Raw genomic sequence first — 20,826 nt, 5'->3', positions numbered from 1 at the left:
ATGTGAAGTGCAGTGATTAATAACAAATCTGTCTGTTAGTGCCTCTGAATCCCAGATGTTGTAAGCTTTTATTGCATCATTTTAATTTACTTTCAAGCTAACATTCTAGAATGTCAAGTGCAGTGATTAAATAAAAAAAATTGTCAGATTGGTCTTTGATCATATTTGCTATGAATACGCAATTAGAGTAAGTGATTAAGGCTTACGGCCACACCAGGTTGAGAACGCCCAATCTCATCTGACCTTTGAAGCTAAGTAAATTTGGACCTGGATAGTACTGAGGTGGGACCCTACCTAGGAGTAGCAGCTGCTGTAGGCTTTTCTTGCATCACTTTAATTTACTTTCAAGCTGAAATGCTCAAATGTGAAGTGCAGTGATTAATAAAAAAAACTATCTGTTAGCACCTGGGAATAGCAGATGCTGTAGGTATTTGTTGCATCACTTTAATTTACTCTGCAACTGACATGCTTCTATCTGAAGTGCACAGATTAAATAGAAATCTTTTTGCACCAGGGAATAGCAGGTGCTGTAAGATTTTATTGCATCCCTTTAATTTATGTTCAGGCTATCAGGCTCAAATTTGAAGTGCAGTGAATCATTAAATCAAACTATCTGTTAGCACCTGGGAATAGCAGATGCTGTAAGTTTTTATTGCATCACTTTAAATTACTCTCCACCTGACATTCGTGAATGTGAAGTGCAGTGATTAATAAAAAATCTGTCTGTTAGTGCCTCTGAATACCAGATGTTTTAAGCTTTTATTGCATCATTTTAAGTTACTTTCAAGCTAACATTCTAGAATGTCAAGTGCAGTGATTAATAAAAAAAATTGTCATATTGGTCTTTGATCATATTTACTATGAATAGGCAATTTGAGTAAGTGTTTAAGGCTTACGGCCACACTAGTTTGAGAACGCCCAATCTCATCTGACCTTTGAAGCTAAGCAAATTTGGACTTGGATAGTACTGATGTGGGACCCTACCTAGGAATACCAGCTGCTGTAGGCTTTTCTTGCATCACTTTAATTTACATTCAAGCTGACATGCTCAAATGTGAAGTACACTGATTAATAGAAAAAACTATCTGTTAGCACCTGGGACTAGCACCTGGGAATAGCAGCTGCTGTAGGCTTTTCTTGCATCACTTTAATTTACTTTCAAGCTGACATGCTCAAATGTGAAGTGCAGTGATTAAATAGAAATCTTTTTGCACCAGGGAAGAGCAGGTGCTGTAAGATTTTATTGCATCCCTTTAATTTATGTTCAAGCTATCATGCTCAAATTTGAAGAGCAGTGAATCATTAAATCAAACTATCTGTTAGCACCTGGGAATAGCAGATGCTGTAAGTTTTTATTGCATCACTTTAATTTACTCTCCAACTGACATGCGTGAATGTGAAGTGCAGTGATTAATAACAAATCTGTCTGTTAGTGCCTCTGAATACCAGATGTTTTAAGCTTTTATTGCATCATTTTAAGTTACTTTCAAGCTAACATTCTAGAATGTCAAGTGCAGTGATTAATAAAAAAAATTGTCATATTGGTCTTTGATCATATTTACTATGAATAGGCAATTTGAGTAAGTGTTTAAGGCTTACGGCCACACTAGTTTGAGAACGCCCAGTCTCATCTGACCTTTGAAGATAAGCAAATTTGGACTTGGATAGTACTGAGGTGGGAGCCTACCTAGGAATACCAGCTGCTGTAGGCTTTTCTTGCATCACTTTAATTTACATTCAAGCTGACATGCTCAAATGTGAAGTGCACTGATTAATAGAAAAAACTATCTGTTAGCACCTGGGAATAGCAGCTGCTGTAGGCTTTTCTTGCATCACTTTAATTTACTTTCAAGCTGACATGCTCAAATGTGAAGTGCAGTGATTAAATAGAAATCTTTTTGCACCAGGGAAGAGCAGGTGCTGTAAGATTTTAATGCATCCCTTTAATTTATGTTCAAGCTATCATGCTCAAATTTGAAGTGCAGTGAATCATTAAATCAAACTATCTGTTAGCAACTGGGAATAGCAGATGCTGTAGGTATTTGTTGCATCACTTTAATTTGCTCTGCAACTGACATGCTTCTATGTGAAGTGCACAGATTAAATAGAAATCTTTTTGCACCAGGGAATAGCAGGTGCTGTAAGATTTTATTGCATCCCTTTAATTTATGTTCAAGCTATCATGCTCAAATTTGAAGAGCAGTGAATCATTAAATCAAACTATCTGTTAGCACCTGGGAATAGCAGATGCTGTAAGTTTTTATTGCATCACTTTAATTTACTCTCCAACTGAAATGCGTGAATGTGAAGTTCAGTGATTAATAACAAATCTGTCTGTTAGTGCCTCTGAATACCAGATGTTGTAAGCTTTTATTGCATCATTTTAATTTACTGTCAAGCTAACATTCTAGAATGTCAAGTGCAGTGATTAAATTAAAAAAATTGTCAGATTGGTCTTTGATCATATTTGCTATGAATACGCAATTAGAGTAAGTGTTTAAGGCTTACGGCCACACTAGTTTGAGAACGCCCAATCTCATCTGACCTTTGAAGCTAAGCAAATTTGGACTTGGATAGTACTGAGGTGGGACCCTACCTAGGAATACCAGCTGCTGTAGGCTTTTCTTGCATCACTTTAATTTACATTCAAGCTGACATGCTCAAATGTGAAGTGCACTGATTAATAGAAAAAACTATCTGTTAGCACCTGGGAATAGCAGCTGCTGTAGGCTTTTCTTGCATCACTTTAATTTACTTTCAAGCTGACATGCTCAAATGTGAAGTGCAGTGATTAAATAGAAATCTTTTTGCACCAGGGAAGAGCAGGTGCTGTAAGATTTTATTGCATCCCTTTAATTTATGTTCAAGCTATCATGCTCAAATTTGAAGTGCAGTGAATCATTAAATCAGACTATCTGTTAGCACCTGGGAATAGCAGATGCTGTAGGTATTTGTTGCATCACTTTAATTTGCTCTGCAACTGACATGCTTCTATGTGAAGTGCACAGATTAAATAGAAATATTTTTGCACCAGGGAATAGCAGGTGCTGTAAGATTTTATTGCATCCCTTTAATTTATGTTCAAGCTATCATGCTCAAATTTGAAGAGCAGTGAATCATTAAATCAAACTATCTGTTAGCACCTGGGAATAGCAGATGCTGTAAGTTTTTATTGCATCACTTTAATTTACTCTCCAACTGACATGCGTGAATGTGATGTGCAGTGATTAATAACAAATCTGTCTGTTAGTGCCTCTGAATCCCAGATGTTGTAAGCTTTTATTGCATCATTTTAATTTACTTTCAAGCTAACATTCTAGAATGTCAAGTGCAGTGATTAAATAAAAAAAATTGTCAGATTGGTCTTTGATCATATTTGCTATGAATACGCAATTAGAGTAAGTGTTTAAGGCTTACGGCCACACCAGGTTGAGAACGCCCAATCTCATCTGACCTTTGAAGCTAAGTAAATTTGGACCTGGATAGTACTGAGGTGGGACCCTACCTAGGAGTAGCAGCTGCTGTAGGCTTTTCTTGCATCACTTTAATTTACTTTCAAGCTGAAATGCTCAAATGTGAAGTGCAGTGATTAATAAAAAAAACTATCTGTTAGCACCTGGGAATAGCAGATGCTGTAGGTATTTGTTGCATCACTTTAATTTACTCTGCAACTGACATGCTTCTATCTGAAGTGCACAGATTAAATAGAAATCTTTTTGCACCAGGGAATAGCAGGTGCTGTAAGATTTTATTGCATCCCTTTAATTTATGTTCAGGCTATCAGGCTCAAATTTGAAGTGCAGTGAATCATTAAATCAAACTATCTGTTAGCACCTGGGAATAGCAGATGCTGTAAGTTTTTATTGCATCACTTTAAATTACTCTCCAACTGACATTCGTGAATGTGAAGTGCAGTGATTAATAAAAAATCTGTCTGTTAGTGCCTCTGAATACCAGATGTTTTAAGCTTTTATTGCATCATTTTAAGTTACTTTCAAGCTAACATTCTAGAATGTCAAGTGCAGTGATTAATAAAAAAAATTGTCATATTGGTCTTTGATCATATTTACTATGAATAGGCAATTTGAGTAAGTGTTTAATGCTTACGGCCACACTAGTTTGAGAACGCCCAATCTCATCTGACCTTTGAAGCTAAGCAAATTTGGACTTGGATAGTACTGAGGTGGGACCCTACCTAGGAATACCAGCTGCTGTAGGCTTTTCTTGCATCACTTTAATTTACATTCAAGCTGATATGCTCAAATGTGAAGTGCACTGATTAATAGAAAAAACTATCTGTTAGCACCTGGGAATAGCAGCTGCTGTAGGCTTTTCTTGCATCACTTTAATTTACTTTCAAGCTGACATGCTCAAATGTGAAGTGCAGTGATTAAATAGAAATCTTTTTGCACCAGGGAAGAGCAGGTGCTGTAAGATTTTATTGCATCCCTTTAATTTATGTTCAAGCTATCATGCTCAAATTTGAAGTGCAGTGAATCATTAAATCAAACTATCTGTTAGCAACTGGGAATAGCAGATGCTGTAGGTATTTGTTGCATCACTTTAATTTACTCTGCAACTGACATGCTTCTATCTGAAGTGCACAGATTAAATAGAAATCTTTTTGCACCAGGGAATAGCAGGTGCTGTAAGATTTTATTGCATGCCTTTAATTTATGTTCAGGCTATCAGGCTCAAATTTGAAGTGCAGTGAATCATTAAATCAAAATATCTGTTAGCACCTGGGAATAGCAGATGCTGTAGGTATTTGTTGCATCACTTTAATTTGCTCTGCAACTGACATGCTTCTATGTGAAGTGCACAGATTAAATAGAAATCTTTTTGCACCAGGGAATAGCAGGTGCTGTAAGATTTTATTGCATCCCTTTAATTTATGTTCAAGCTATCATGCTCAAATTTGAAGAGCAGTGAATCATTAAATCAAACTATCTGTTAGCACCTGGGAATAGCAGATGCTGTAAGTTTTTATTGCATCACTTTAATTTACTCTCCAACTGACATGCGTGAATGTGAAGTGCAGTGATTAATAACAAATCTGTCTGTTAGTGCCTCTGAATCCCAGATGTTGTAAGCTTTTATTGCATCATTTTAATTTACTTTCAAGCTAACATTCTAGAATGTCAAGTGCAGTGATTAAATAAAAAAAATTGTCAGATTGGTCTTTGATCATATTTGCTATGAATACGCAATTAGAGTAAGTGTTTAAGGCTTACGGCCACACCAGGTTGAGAACGGCCAATCTCCTCTTACCTTTGAAGCTAATTAAATTTGGACCTGGATAGTACTGAGGTGGGACCCTACCTAGGAGTAGCAGCTGCTGTAGGCTTTTCTTGCATCACTTTAATTTACTTTCAAGCTGAAATGCTCAAATGTGAAGTGCAGTGATTAATAAAAAAAACTATCTGTTAGCACCTGGGAATAGCAGATGCTGTAGGTATTTGTTGCATCACTTTAATTTACTCTGCAACTGACATGCTTCTATCTGAAGTGCACAGATTAAATAGAAATCTTTTTGCACCAGGGAATAGCAGGTGCTGTAAGATTTTATTGCATGCCTTTAATTTATGTTCAGGCTATCAGGCTCAAATTTGAAGTGCAGTGAATCATTAAATCAAAATATCTGTTAGCACCTGGGAATAGCAGATGCTGTAAGTTTTTATTGCATTACTTTAAATTACTCTCCAACTGACATTCGTGAATGTGAAGTGCAGTGATTAATAAAAAATCTGTCTGTTAGTGCCTCTGAATACCAGATGTTTTAAGCTTTTATTGCATCATTTTATTTTCCTTTCATGCTAACATTCTAGAATATCAAGTGCAGTGATTAATAAAAAAAATTGTCATATTGGTCTTTGATCATATTTACTATGAATAGGCAATTTGAGTAAGTGTTTAAGGCTTACGGCCACACTAGTTTGAGAACGCCCAATCTCATCTGACCTTTGAAGCTAAGCAAATTTGGACTTGGATAGTACTGAGGTGGGACCCTACCTAGGAATACCAGCTGCTGTAGGCTTTTCTTGCATCACTTTAATTTACATTCAAGCTGACATGCTCAAATGTGAAGTGCACTGATTAATAGAAAAAACTATCTGTTAGCACCTGGGAATAGCAGCTGCTGTAGGCTTTACTTGCATCACTTTAATTTACTTTCAAGCTGACATGCTCAAATGTGAAGTGCAGTGATTAAATAGAAATCTTTTTGCACCAGGGAAGAGCAGGTGCTGTAAGATTTTATTGTATCACTTTAATTTATGTTCAAGCTATCATGCTCAAATTTGAAGTGCAGTGAATCATTAAATCAAACTATCTGTTAGCACCTGGGAATAGCAGATGCTGTAAGTATTTGTTGCATCACTTTAATTTGCTCTGCAACTGACATGCTTCTATGTGAAGTGCACAGATTAAATAGAAATCTTTTTGCACCAGGGAATAGCAGGTGCTGTAAGATTTTATTGCATCCCTTTAATTTATGTTCAAGCTATCATGCTCAAATTTGAAGTGCAGTGAATCATTAAATCAAACTATCTGTTAGCAACTGGGAATAGCAGATGCTGTAGGTATTTGTTGCATCACTTTAATTTATGTTCAAGCTATCATGCTCAAATTTGAAGTGCAGTGAATCATTAAATCAAACTATCTGTTAGCACCTGGGAATAGCAGATGCTGTAGGTATTTGTTGCATCACTTTAATTTGCTCTGCAACTGACATGCGTGAATGTGAAGTGCAGTGATTAATAAAAAATCTGTCTGTTAGTGCCTCTGAATACCAGATGTTGTAAGCTTTTATTGCATCATTTTAAGTTACTTTCAAGCTAACATTCTAGAATGTCAAGTGCAGTGATTAATAAAAAAAATCCAGATTGGTCTTTGATCATATTTGCTATGAATAGGCAATTTGAGTAAGTGTTTAAGACTTACAGCCACACCAGTTTGAGAACGCCCAATCTCACCTGACCTTTGAAGCTAAGCAAATTTGGATCTGGATAGTACTGAGGTGGGACCCTACCTAGGAATAGCAGCTGCTGTAGGCTTTTCTTGCATCACTTTAATTTACTTTCAAGCTGACATGCTCAAATGTGAAGTGCAGTGATTAATAGAAAAAACTATCTGTTAGCACCTGGGAATAACAACTGCTGTAGGCTTTTCTTGCATCACTTTAATTTACTTTCAAGCTGACATGCTCAAATGTTAAGTGCAGTGATTAAATAGAAATCTTTGTGCACCAGGGAAGAGCAGGTGCTGTAAGATTTTATTGCATCCCTTTAATTTATGTTCAAGCTATAATGCTCAAATTTGAAGTGCAGTGAATCATTAAATCAAACTATCTGTTAGCAACTGGGAATAGCAGATGCTGTAGGTATTTGTTGCATCACTTTAATTTATGTTCAAGCTATCATGCTCAAATTTGAAGTGCAGTGAATCATTAAATCAAACTATCTGTTAGCACCTGGGAATAGCAGATGCTGTAGGTATTTGTTGCATCACTTTAATTTGCTCTGCAACTGACATGCGTGAATGTGAAGTGCAGTGATTAATAAAAAATCTGTCTGTTAGTGCCTCTGAATACCAGATGTTGTAAGCTTTTATTGCATCATTTTAAGTTACTTTCAAGCTAACATTCTAGAATGTCAAGTGCAGTGATTAATAAAAAAAATCCAGATTGGTCTTTGATCATATTTGCTATGAATAGGCAATTTGAGTAAGTGTTTAAGACTTACAGCCACACCAGTTTGAGAACGCCCAATCTCACCTGACCTTTGAAGCTAAGCAAATTTGGATCTGGATAGTACTGAGGTGGGACCCTACCTAGGAATAGCAGCTGCTGTAGGCTTTTCTTGCATCACTTTAATTTACTTTCAAGCTGACATGCTCAAATGTGAAGTGCAGTGATTAATAGAAAAAACTATCTGTTAGCACCTGGGAATAACAAGTGCTGTAGGCTTTTCTTGCATCACTTTAATTTACTTTCAAGCTGACATGCTCAAATGTTAAGTGCAGTGATTAAATAGAAATCTTTGTGCACCAGGGAAGAGCAGGTGCTGTAAGATTTTATTGCATCCCTTTAATTTATGTTCAAGCTATAATGCTCAAATTTGAAGTGCAGTGAATCATTAAATCAAACTATCTGTTAGCAACTGGGAATAGCAGATGCTGTAGGTATTTGTTGCATCACTTTAATTTATGTTCAAGCTATCATGCTCAAATTTGAAGTGCAGTGAATCATTAAATCAAACTATCTGTTAGCACCTGGGAATAGCAGATGCTGTAGGTATTTGTTGCATCACTTTAATTTGCTCTGCAACTGACATGCGTGAATGTGAAGTGCAGTGATTAATAAAAAATCTGTCTGTTAGTGCCTCTGAATACCAGATGTTGTAAGCTTTTATTGCATCATTTTAAGTTACTTTCAAGCTAACATTCTAGAATGTCAAGTGCAGTGATTAATAAAAAAAATCCAGATTGGTCTTTGATCATATTTGCTATGAATAGGCAATTTGAGTAAGTGTTTAAGACTTACAGCCACACCAGTTTGAGAAAGCCCAATCTCACCTGACCTTTGAAGCTAAGCAAATTTGGATCTGGATAGTACTGAGGTGGGACCCTACCTAGGAATAGCAGCTGCTGTAGGCTTTTCTTGCATCACTTTAATTTACTTTCAAGCTGACATGCTCAAATGTGAAGTGCAGTGATTAATAAAAAAAACTATCTGTGAGCACCTGGGAATAGCAGATGCTGTAGGTATTTGTTGCATCACTCTAATTTATTCTGCAACTGACATGCTTCTATCTGAAGTGCACAGATTAAATAGAAATCTTTTTGCACCAGGGAAGAGCAGGTGCTGTAAGATTTTATTGCATCCCTTTAAATTATGTTCAAGCTGTCCTGCTCAAATTTGAAGTGCAGTGAATCATTAAATCAAACTATCTGTTAGCACCTGGGAATAGCAGATGCTGTAGGTATTTGTTGCATCACTTTAATTTACTCTGCAACTGACATGCTTCTATGTTAAGTGCACAGATTAAATAGAAATCTTTTTGCACCAGGGAATAGCAGGTGCTGTAAGATATTATTGCATCCCTTTAATTTATGTTCAAGGTATCATGCTCAAATTTGAAGTGCAGTGAATCATTAAATCAAACTATCTGTTAGCACCTGGGAATAGCAGATGCTGTAAGTTTTTATTGTATCACTTTAATTTACTCTCCAACTGACATGCGTGAATGTGAAGTGCAGTGATTAATAAAAAACCTGTCTGTTAGTGCCTCTGAATCCCAGATGTTGTAAGCTTTTATTGCATCATTTTAATTTACTTTCAAGCTAACATTCTAGAATGTCAAGTGCAGTGATTAATAAAAAAAATTGTCAGATTGGTCTATGATCATATTTGCTATGAATAGGCAAATTGAGTAAGTGTTTAAGGCTTATGGCCACACCAGGTTGAGAACGCCCAATCTCACCTGACCTTTGAAGCTAAGCAAATTTGGATCTGGATAGTACTGAGGTGGGACCCTACCTAGGAATAGCAGCTGCTGTAGGCTTTTCTTGTATCACTTTAATTTACTTTCAAGCTGACATGCTCAAATGTGAAGAGCAGTGATTAATAGAAAAAACTATCTGTTAGCACCTGGGAATAGCAACTGCTGTAGGCTTTTCTTGCATCACTTTAATTTACTTTCAAGCTGACATGCTCAAATGTTAAGTGCAGTGATTAAATAGAAATCTTTGTGCACCAGGGAAGAGCAGGTGCTGTAAGATTTTATTGCATCCCTTTAATTTATGTTCAAGCTATAATGCTCAAATTTGAAGTGCAGTGAATCATTAAATCAAACTATCTGTTAGCAACTGGGAATAGCAGATGCTGTAGGTATTTGTTGCATCACTTTAATTTATGTTCAAGCTATCATGCTCAAATTTGAAGTGCAGTGAATCATTAAATCAAACTATCTGTTAGCACCTGGGAATAGCAGATGCTGTAGGTATTTGTTGCATCACTTTAATTTGCTCTGCAACTGACATGAGTGAATGTGAAGTGCAGTGATTAATAAAAAATCTGTCTGTTAGTGCCTCTGAATACCAGATGTTGTAAGCTTTTATTGCATCATTTTAAGTTACTTTCAAGCTAACATTCTAGAATGTCAAGTGCAGTGATTAATAAAAAAAATCCAGATTGGTCTTTGATCATATTTGCTATGAATAGGCAATTTGAGTAAGTGTTTAAGACTTACAGCCACACCAGTTTGAGAACGCCCAATCTCACCTGACCTTTGAAGCTAAGCAAATTTGGATCTGGATAGTACTGAGGTGGGACCCTACCTAGGAATAGCAGCTGCTGTAGGCTTTTCTTGCATCACTTTAATTTACTTTCAAGCTGACATGCTCAAATGTGAAGTGCAGTGATTAATAAAAAAAACTATCTGTGAGCACCTGGGAATAGCAGATGCTGTAGGTATTTGTTGCATCACTCTAATTTATTCTGCAACTGACATGCTTCTATCTGAAGTGCACAGATTAAATAGAAATCTTTTTGCACCAGGGAAGAGCAGGTGCTGTAAGATTTTATTGCATCCCTTTAAATTATGTTCAAGCTGTCATGCTCAAATTTGAAGTGCAGTGAATCATTAAATCAAACTATCTGTTAGCACCTGGGAATAGCAGATGCTGTAGGTATTTGTTGCATCACTTTAATTTACTCTGCAACTGACATGCTTCTATGTTAAGTGCACAGATTAAATAGAAATCTTTTTGCACCAGGGAATAGCAGGTGCTGTAAGATATTATTGCATCCCTTTAATTTATGTTCAAGGTATCATGCTCAAATTTGAAGAGCAGTGAATCATTAAATCAAACTATCTGTTAGCACCTGGGAATAGCAGATGCTGTAAGTTTTTATTGTATCACTTTAATTTACTCTCCAACTGACATGCGTGAATGTGAAGTGCAGTGATTAATAAAAAACCTGTCTGTTAGTGCCTCTGAATACCAGATGTTGTAAGCTTTTATTGCATCATTTTAATTTACTTTCAAGCTAACATTCTAGAATGTCAAGTGCAGTGATTAATAAAAAAAATTGTCAGATTGGTCTTTGATCATATTTGCTATGAATAGGCAAATTGAGTAAGTGTTTAAGGCTTATGGCCACACCAGGTTGAGACCGCCCAATTATCTGACCTTTGAAGCTAAGCAAATTTGGACCTGGATAGTATTGAGGTGAGACCCTACCTAGGAATAGCAGCTGCTGTAGGCTTTTCTTGCATCACTTTAATTTACTTTCAAGCTGAAATGCTCAAATGTGAAGTGCAGTGATTAATAAAAAAAACTATCTGTTAGCACCTGGGAATAGCAGATGCTGTAGGTATTTGTTGCATCACTTTAATTTACTCTGCAACTGTCATGCTTCTATGTGAAGTGCATAGATTAAATAGAAATCTTTTTGCCCCAGGGAATAGCAGGTGCTCTAAGATTTTATTGCATTCCTTTAATTTATGTTCAAGCTATCATGCTCAAATTTGAAGTGCAGTGAATCATTAAATCAAACTATCTGTTAGCACCTGGGAATAGCAGATGCTGTAAGTTTTTATTGCATCACTTTAATTTACTCTCCAACTGACATGCGTGAATGTGAAGTGCAGTGCTTAATAAAAAATCTGTCTGTTAGTGCCTCTGAATACCAGATGTTGTAAGCTTTTATTGCATCATTTTAAGTTACTTTCAAGCTAACATTCTAGAATGTCAAGTGCAGTGATTAATGAAAAAAATTCAGATTGGTCTTTGATCATATTTGCTATGAATAGGCAATTAGAGTAAGTGTGTAAGACTTACGTCCACACCAGTTTGAGAACGCCCAATCTCACCTGACCTTTGAAGCTAAGCAAATTTGGATCTGGATAGTACTGAGGTGGGACCCTACCTAGGAATAGCAGCTGCTGTAGGCTTTTCTTGCATCACTTTAATTTACTTTCAAGCTGACATGCTCAAATGTGAAGTGCAGTGATTAATAAAAAAAAATATCTGTGAGCACCTGGGAATAGCAGATGCTGTAGGTATTTGTTGCATCACTTTAATTTACTCTGCAACTGACATGCTTCTATGTGAAGTGCACAGATTAAAAAGAAATCTTTTTGCACCAGGGAATAGCAGGTGCTGTAAGATTTTATTGCATCCCTTTAATTTATGTTCAAGCTATCATGCTCAAATTTGAAGTGCAGTGAATCATTAAATCAAACTATCTGTTAGCAACTGGGAATAGCAGATGCTGTAGGTATTTGTTGCATCACATTCATTTATGTTCAAGCTATCATGCTCAAATTTGAAGTGCAGTGAATCATTAAATCAAACTATCTGTTAGCACCTGGGAATAGCAGATGCTGTAGGTATTTGTTGCATCACTTTAATTTACTCTGCAACTGACATGCTTCTATCTGAAGTGCACAGATTAAATAGAAATCTTTTTGCACCAGGGAATAGCAGGTGATGTAAGATTTTATTGCATCACTTTAATTTATGTTCAGGCTATCAGGCTCAAATTTGAAGTGCAGTGAATCATTAAATCAAACTATCTGTTAGCAACTGGGAATAGCAGATGCTGTAGGTATTTGTTGCATCACTTTCATTTATGTTCAAGCTATCATGCTCAAATTTGAAGTGCAGTGAATCATTAAATCAAACTATCTGTTAGCACCTGGGAATAGCAGATGCTGTAGGTATTTGTTGCATCACTTTAATTTACTCTGCAACTGACATGCTTCTATCTGAAGTGCACAGATTAAATAGAAATCTTTTTGCACCAGGGAATAGCAGGTGCTGTAAGATTTTATTGCATCCCTTTAATTTATGTTCAGGCTATCAGGCTCAAATTTGAAGTGCAGTGAATCATTAAATCAAACTATCTGTTAGCACCTGGGAATAGCAGATGCTGTAAGTTTTTATTGCATCACTTTAATTTACTCTCCAACTGACATGCGTGAATGTGAAGTGCAGTGCTTAATAAAAAATCTGTCTGTTAGTGCCTCTGAATACCAGATGTTGTAAGCTTTTATTGCATCATTTTAAGTTACTTTCAAGCTAACATTCTAGAATGTCAAGAGCAGTGATTAAATAAAAAAAATTGTCAGATTGGTCTTTGATCATATTTGCTATGAATAGGCAATTAGAGTAAGTGTTTAAGGCTTACGGCCACACCAGTTTGAGAACGCCGAATCTCATCTGACCTTTGAAACTAAGCAAATTTGGACCTGGATAGTACTGAGGTGGGACCCTACCTAGGAATACCAGCTGCTGTAGGCTTTTCTTGCATCACTTTAATTTACTTTCAAGCTGAAATGCTCAAATGTGAAGTGCAGTGATTAATAAAAAAAACTATCTGTTAGCACCTGGGAATAGCAGATGCTGTAGGTATTTGTTGCATCACTTTAATTTACTCTGCAACTGACATGCTTCTATGTGAAGTGCACAGATTAAAAAGAAATCTTTTTGCACCAGGGAATAGCAGGTGCTGTAAGATTTTATTGCATCCCTTTAATTTATGTTCAAGCTATCATGCTCAAATTTGAAGTGCAGTGAATCATTAAATCAAACTATCTGTTAGCAACTGGGAATAGCAGATGCTGTAGGTATTTGTTGCATCACTTTCATTTATGTTCAAGCTATCATGCTCAAATTTGAAGTGCAGTGAATCATTAAATCAAACTATCTGTTAGCACCTGGGAATAGCAGATGCTGTAGGTATTTGTTGCATCACTTTAATTTACTCTGCAACTGACATGCTTCTATCTGAAGTGCACAGATTAAATAGAAATCTTTTTGCACCAGGGAATAGCAGGTGATGTAAGATTTTATTGCATCACTTTAATTTATGTTCAGGCTATCAGGCTCAAATTTGAAGTGCAGTGAATCATTAAATCAAACTATCTGTTAGCAACTGGGAATAGCAGATGCTGTAGGTATTTGTTGCATCACTTTCATTTATGTTCAAGCTATCATGCTCAAATTTGAAGTGCAGTGAATCATTAAATCAAACTATCTGTTAGCACCTGGGAATAGCAGATGCTGTAGGTATTTGTTGCATCACTTTAATTTACTCTGCAACTGACATGCTTCTATCTGAAGTGCACAGATTAAATAGAAATCTTTTTGCACCAGGGAATAGCAGGTGCTGTAAGATTTTATTGCATCCCTTTAATTTATGTTCAGGCTATCAGGCTCAAATTTGAAGTGCAGTGAATCATTAAATCAAACTATCTGTTAGCACCTGGGAATAGCAGATGCTGTAAGTTTTTATTGCATCACTTTAATTTACTCTCCAACTGACATGCGTGAATGTGAAGTGCAGTGCTTAATAAAAAATCTGTCTGTTAGTGCCTCTGAATACCAGATGTTGTAAGCTTTTATTGCATCATTTTAAGTTACTTTCAAGCTAACATTCTAGAATGTCAAGAGCAGTGATTAAATAAAAAAAATTGTCAGATTGGTCTTTGATCATATTTGCTATGAATAGGCAATTAGAGTAAGTGTTTAAGGCTTACGGCCACACCAGTTTGAGAACGCCCAATCTCATCTGACCTTTGAAACTAAGCAAATTTGGACCTGGATAGTACTGAGGTGGGACCCTACCTAGGAATACCAGCTGCTGTAGGCTTTTCTTTCATCACTTTAATTTACTTTCAAGCTGACATGCTCAAATGTGAAGTGCAGTGATTAATAAAAAAAACTATCTGTTAGCACCTGGGAATAGCAGATGCTGTAGGTATTTGTTGCATCACTTTAATTTACTCTGCAACTGACATGCTTCTATGTGAAGTGCATAGATTAAATAGAAATCTTTTTGCACCAGGGAATAGCAGGTGCTCTAAGATTTTATTGCATTCCTTTAATTTATGTTCAAGCTATCATGCTCAAATTTGAAGTGCAGTGAATCATAAAATCAAACTATCTGTTAGAATGTGCGAATAGCAGATGCTGTAAGTTTTTATTGCATCACTTTAATTTACTCTCCAACTGACATTCGTGAATGTGAAGTGCAGTGATTAATAAAAAATCTGTCTGTTAGTGCCTCTGAATACCAGATGTTTTAAGCTTTTATTGCATCATTTTATTTTCCTTTCATGCTAACATTCTAGAATATCAAGTGCAGTGATTAATAAAAAAAATTGTCATATTGGTCTTTGATCATATTTACTATGAATAGGCAATTTGAGTAAGTGTTTAAGGCTTACGGCCACACTAGTTTGAGAACGCCCAATCTCATCTGACCTTTGAAGCTAAGCAAATTTGGACTTGGATAGTATTGAGGTGGGACCCTACCTAGGAATACCAGCTGCTGTAGGCTTTTCTTGCATCACTTTAATTTACATTCAAGCTGACATGCTCAAATGTGAAGTGCACTGATTAATAGAAAAAACTATCTGTTAGCACCTGGGAATAGCAGATGCTGTAGGTATTTGTTGCATCATTTTAATTTACTCTGCAACTGTCATGCTTCTATGTGAAGTGCATAGATTAAATAGAAATCTTTTTGCCCCAGGGAATAGCAGGTGCTCTAAGATTTTATTGCATTCCTTTAATTTATGTTCAAGCTATCATGCTCAAATTTGAAGTGCAGTGAATCATTAAATCAAACTATCTGTTAGCACCTGGGAATAGCAGATGCTGTAAGTTTTTATTGCATCACTTTAATTTACTCTCCAACTGACATGCGTGAATGTGAAGTGCAGTGCTTAATAAAAAATCTGTCTGTTAGTGCCTCTGAATACCAGATGTTGTAATCTTTTATTGCATCATTTTAAGTTACTTTCAAGCTAACATTCTAGAATGTCAAGTGCAGTGATTAATGAAAAAAATTCAGATTGGTCTTTGATCATATTTGCTATGAATAGGCAATTAGAGTAAGTGTGTAAGACTTACGTCCACACCAGTTTGAGAACGCCCAATCTCACCTGACCTTTGAAGCTAAGCAAATTTGGATCTGGATAGTACTGAGGTGGGACCCTACCTAGGAATAGCAGCTGCTGTAGGCTTTTCTTGCATCACTTTAATTTACTTTCAAGCTGACATGCTCAAATGTGAAGTGCAGTGATTAATAAAAAAAAATATCTGTGAGCACCTGGGAATAGCAGATGCTGTAGGTATTTGTTGCATCACTTTAATTTACTCTGCAACTGACATGCTTCTATGTGAAGTGCACAGATTAAATAGAAATCTTTTTGCACCAGGGAATAGCAGGTGCTGTAAGATTTTATTGCATCCCTTTAATTTATGTTCAAGCTATCATGCTCAAATTTGAAGTGCAGTGAATCATTAAATCAAACTATCTGTTAGCAACTGGGAATAGCAGATGCTGTAGGTATTTGTTGCATCACTTTCATTTATGTTCAAGCTATCATGCTCAAATTTGAAGTGCAGTGAATCATTAAATCAAACTATCTGTTAGCACCTGGGAATAGCAGATGCTGTAGGTATTTGTTGCATCACTTTAATTTACTCTGCAACTGACATGCTTCTATCTGAAGTGCACAGATTAAATAGAAATCTTTTTGCACCAGGGAATAGCAGGTGCTGTAAGATTTTATTGCATCCCTTTAATTTATGTTCAGGCTATCAGGCTCAAATTTGAAGTGCAGTGAATCATTAAATCAAACTATCTGTTAGCACCTGGGAATAGCAGATGCTGTAAGTTTTTATTGCATCACTTTAATTTACTCTCCAACTGACAAGCGTGAATGTGAAGTGCAGTGATTAATAAAAAATCTGTCTGTTAGTGCCTCTGAATCCCAGATGTTGTAAGCTTTTATTGCATCATTTTAATTTACTTTCAAGCTAACATTCTAGAATGTCAAGTGCAGTGATTAAATAAAAAAAATTGTCAGATTGGTCTTTGATCATATTTGCTATGAATAGGCAATTAGAGTAAGTGTTTAAGGCTTACGGCCACACCAGTTTGAGAACGCCCAATCTCATCTGACCTTTGAAACTAAGCAAATTTGGACCTGGATAGTACTGAGGTGGGACCCTACCTAGGAATACCAGCTGCTGTAGTCTTTTCTTGCATCACTTTAATTTACTTTCAAGCTGACATGCTCAAATGTGAAGTGCAGTGATTAATAAAAAAAACTATCTGTTAGCACCTGGGAATAGCAGATGCTGTAGGTATTTGTTGCATCACTTTAATTTACTCTGCAACTGACATGCTTCTATGTGAAGTGCATAGATTAAATAGAAATCTTTTTGCACCAGGGAATAGCAGGTGCTCTAAGATTTTATTGCATTCCTTTAATTTATGTTCAAGCTATCATGCTCAAATTTGAAGTGCAGTGAATCATAAAATCAAACTATCTGTTAGAACGTGCGAATAGCAGATGCTGTAAGTTTTTATTGCATCACTTTAATTTACTCTCCAACTGACATTCGTGAATGTGAAGTGCAGTGATTAATAAAAAATCTGTCTGTTAGTGCCTCTGAATACCAGATGTTTTAAGCTTTTATTGCATCATTTTATTTTCCTTTCATGCTAACATTCTAGAATATCAAGTGCAGTGATTAATAAAAAAAATTGTCATATTGGTCTTTGATCATATTTACTATGAATAGGCAATTTGAGTAAGTGTTTAAGGCTTAAGGCCACACTAGTTTGAGAACGCCCAATCTCATCTGACCTTTGAAGCTAAGCAAATTTGGACTTGGATAGTATTGAGGTGGGACCCTACCTAGGAATACCAGCTGCTGTAGGCTTTTCTTGCATCACTTTAATTTACATTCAAGCTGACATGCTCAAATGTGAAGTGCACTGATTAATAGAAAAAACTATCTGTTAGCACCTGGGAATAGCAGCTGCTGTATGCTTTTCTTGCATCACTTTAATTTACTTTCAAGCTGACATGCTCAAATGTGAAGTGCAGTGATTAATACTAAAAACTATCTGTTAGCACCTGGGAATAGCATATGCTGTAGGTATTTGTTGCATCACTTTAATTTACTCTGCAACTGACATGCTTCTATGTGAAGTGCACAGATTAAATAGAAATCCTTTTGCACCAGGGAATAGCAGGTGCTGTAAGATTTTATTGCATCCCTTTAATTTATGTTCAAGCTATCATGCTCAAATTTGAAGTGCAGTGAATCATTAAATCAAACTATCTGTTAGCAACTGGGAATAGTAGATGCTGTAGGTATTTGTTGCATCACTTTAATTTATGTTCAGGCTATCATGCTCAAATTTGAAGTGCAGTGAATCATTAAATCAAACTATCTGTTAGCTCCTGGGAATAGCAGATGCTGTAAGTTTTTATTGCATCCCTTTAATTTATGTTCAGGCTATCATGCTCAAATTTGAAGTGCAGTGAATCATTAAATCAAACTATCTGTTAGCACCTGGGAATAGCAGATGCTGTAGGTATTTGTTGCATCATTTTAATTTACTCTGCAACTGTCATGCTTCTATGTGAAGTGCATAGATTAAATAGAAATCTTTTTGCCCCAGGGAATAGCAGGTGCTCTAAGATTTTATTGCATTCCTTTAATTTATGTTCAAGCTATCATGCTCAAATTTGAAGTGCAGTGAATCATTAAATCAAACTATCTGTTAGCACCTGGGAATAGCAGATGCTGTAAGTTTTTATTGCATCACTTTAATTTACTCTCCAACTGACATGCGTGAATGTGAAGTGCAGTGCTTAATAAAAAATCTGTCTGTTAGTGCCTCTGAATACCAGATGTTGTAAGCTTTTATTACATCATTTTAAGTTACTTTCAAGCTAACATTCTAGAATGTCAAGTGCAGTGATTAATGAAAAAAATTCAGATTGGTCTTTGATCATATTTGCTATGAATAGGCAATTAGAGTAAGTGTGTAAGACTTACGTCCACACCAGTTTGAGAACGCCCAATCTCACCTGACCTTTGAAGCTAAGCAAATTTGGATCTGGATAGTACTGAGGTGGGACCCTACCTAGGAATAGCAGCTGCTGTAGGCTTTTCTTGCATCACTTTAATTTACTTTCAAGCTGACATGCTCAAATGTGAAGTGCAGTGATTAATAAAAAAAAATATCTCTGAGCACCTGGGAATAGCAGATGCTGTAGGTATTTGTTGCATCACTTTAATTTACTCTGCAACTGACATGCTTCTATGTGAAGTGCACAGATTAAATAGAAATCTTTTTGCACCAGGGAATAGCAGGTGCTGTAAGATTTTATTGCATCCCTTTAATTTATGTTCAAGCTATCATGCTCAAATTTGAAGTGCAGTGAATCATTAAATCAAACTATCTGTTAGCAACTGGGAATAGCAGATGCTGTAGGTATTTGTTGCATAACTTTCATTTATGTTCAAGCTATCATGCTCAAATTTGAAGTGCAGTGAATCATTAAATCAAACTATCTGTTAGCACCTGGGAATAGCAGATGCTGTAGGTATTTGTTGCATCACTTTAATTTACTCTGCAACTGACATGCTTCTATCTGAAGTGCACAGATTAAATAGAAATCTTTTTGCACCAGGGAATAGCAGGTGCTGTAAGATTTTATTGCATCCCTTTAATTTATGTTCAGGCTATCAGGCTCAAATTTGAAGTGCAGTGAATCATTAAATCAAACTATCTGTTAGCACCTGGGAATAGCAGATGCTGTAAGTTTTTATTGCATCACTTTAATTTACTCTCCAACTGACATGCGTGAATGTGAAGTGCAGTGATTAATAAAAAATCTGTCTGTTAGTGCCTCTGAATCCCAGATGTTGTAAGCTTTTATTGCATCATTTTAATTTACTTTCAAGCTAACATTCTAGAATGTCAAGTGCAGTGATTAAATAAAAAAAATTGTCAGATTGGTCTTTGATCATATTTGCTATGAATAGGCAATTAGAGTAAGTGTTTAGGCTTACGGCCACACCAGTTTGAGAACGCCCAATCTCATCTGACCTTTGAAACTAAGCAAATTTGGACCTGGATAGTACTGAGGTGGGACCCTACCTAGGAATACCAGCTGCTGTAGTCTTTTCTTGCATCACTTTAATTTACTTTCAAGCTGACATGCTCAAATGTGAAGTGCAGTGATTAATAAAAAAAACTATCTGTTAGCACCTGGGAATAGCAGATGCTGTAGGTATTTGTTGCATCACTTTAATTTACTCTGCAACTGACATGCTTCTATGTGAAGTGCATAGATTAAATAGAAATCTTTTTGCACCAGGGAATAGCAGGTGCTCTAAGATTTTATTGCATTCCTTTAATTTATGTTCAAGCTATCATGCTCAAATTTGAAGTGCAGTGAATCATAAAATCAAACTATCTGTTAGAACGTGCGAATAGCAGATGCTGTAAGTTTTTATTGCATCACTTTAATTTACTCTCCAACTGACATTCGTGAATGTGAAGTGCAGTGATTAATAAAAAATCTGTCTGTTAGTGCCTCTGAATACCAGATGTTTTAAGCTTTTATTGCATCATTTTATTTTCCTTTCATGCTAACATTCTAGAATATCAAGTGCAGTGATTAATAAAAAAAATTGTCATATTGGTCTTTGATCATATTTACTATGAATAGGCAATTTGAGTAAGTGTTTAAGGCTTAAGGCCACACTAGTTTGAGAACGCCCAATCTCATCTGACCTTTGAAGCTAAGCAAATTTGGACTTGGATAGTATTGAGGTGGGACCCTACCTAGGAATACCAGCTGCTGTAGGCTTTTCTTGCATCACTTTAATTTACATTCAAGCTGACATGCTCAAATGTGAAGTGCACTGATTAATAGAAAAAACTATCTGTTAGCACCTGGGAATAGCAGCTGCTGTAGGCTTTTCTTGCATCACTTT

General features: G+C 36.1%; 10 pseudogenes; all 10 read left to right on the top strand.

Moving 5' to 3' along the window:
* Positions 1–890: 890 nt before the first annotated feature.
* Positions 891–1,009, top strand: LOC118240246 (annotated as a pseudogene).
* A 584-nt stretch (positions 1,010–1,593) lies between these two features.
* LOC118240178 lies at positions 1,594–1,712 on the top strand (annotated as a pseudogene).
* A 790-nt stretch (positions 1,713–2,502) lies between these two features.
* On the top strand, positions 2,503–2,621 carry LOC118240332 (annotated as a pseudogene).
* A 1,480-nt stretch (positions 2,622–4,101) lies between these two features.
* Positions 4,102–4,220, top strand: LOC118240331 (annotated as a pseudogene).
* A 1,698-nt stretch (positions 4,221–5,918) lies between these two features.
* LOC118240330 lies at positions 5,919–6,037 on the top strand (annotated as a pseudogene).
* Positions 6,038–13,189: 7,152 nt separating this feature from the next.
* LOC118240173 lies at positions 13,190–13,308 on the top strand (annotated as a pseudogene).
* Positions 13,309–14,540: 1,232 nt separating this feature from the next.
* On the top strand, positions 14,541–14,659 carry LOC118240192 (annotated as a pseudogene).
* Positions 14,660–15,230: 571 nt separating this feature from the next.
* On the top strand, positions 15,231–15,349 carry LOC118240255 (annotated as a pseudogene).
* Positions 15,350–16,939: 1,590 nt separating this feature from the next.
* LOC118240280 lies at positions 16,940–17,058 on the top strand (annotated as a pseudogene).
* Positions 17,059–19,890: 2,832 nt separating this feature from the next.
* LOC118240278 lies at positions 19,891–20,009 on the top strand (annotated as a pseudogene).
* The last annotated feature ends 817 nt before the right edge of the window (positions 20,010–20,826 follow it).

The sequence above is a fragment of the Electrophorus electricus genome, chromosome 19 (genome assembly GCF_013358815.1).
Source record: "Electrophorus electricus isolate fEleEle1 chromosome 19, fEleEle1.pri, whole genome shotgun sequence".
In the NCBI taxonomy this organism is placed as follows: domain Eukaryota; kingdom Metazoa; phylum Chordata; class Actinopteri; order Gymnotiformes; family Gymnotidae; genus Electrophorus; species Electrophorus electricus.
The sequence above is the reverse complement of the archived record's forward strand: the minus strand, read 5'-3'. Positions and strand labels throughout refer to the sequence as shown.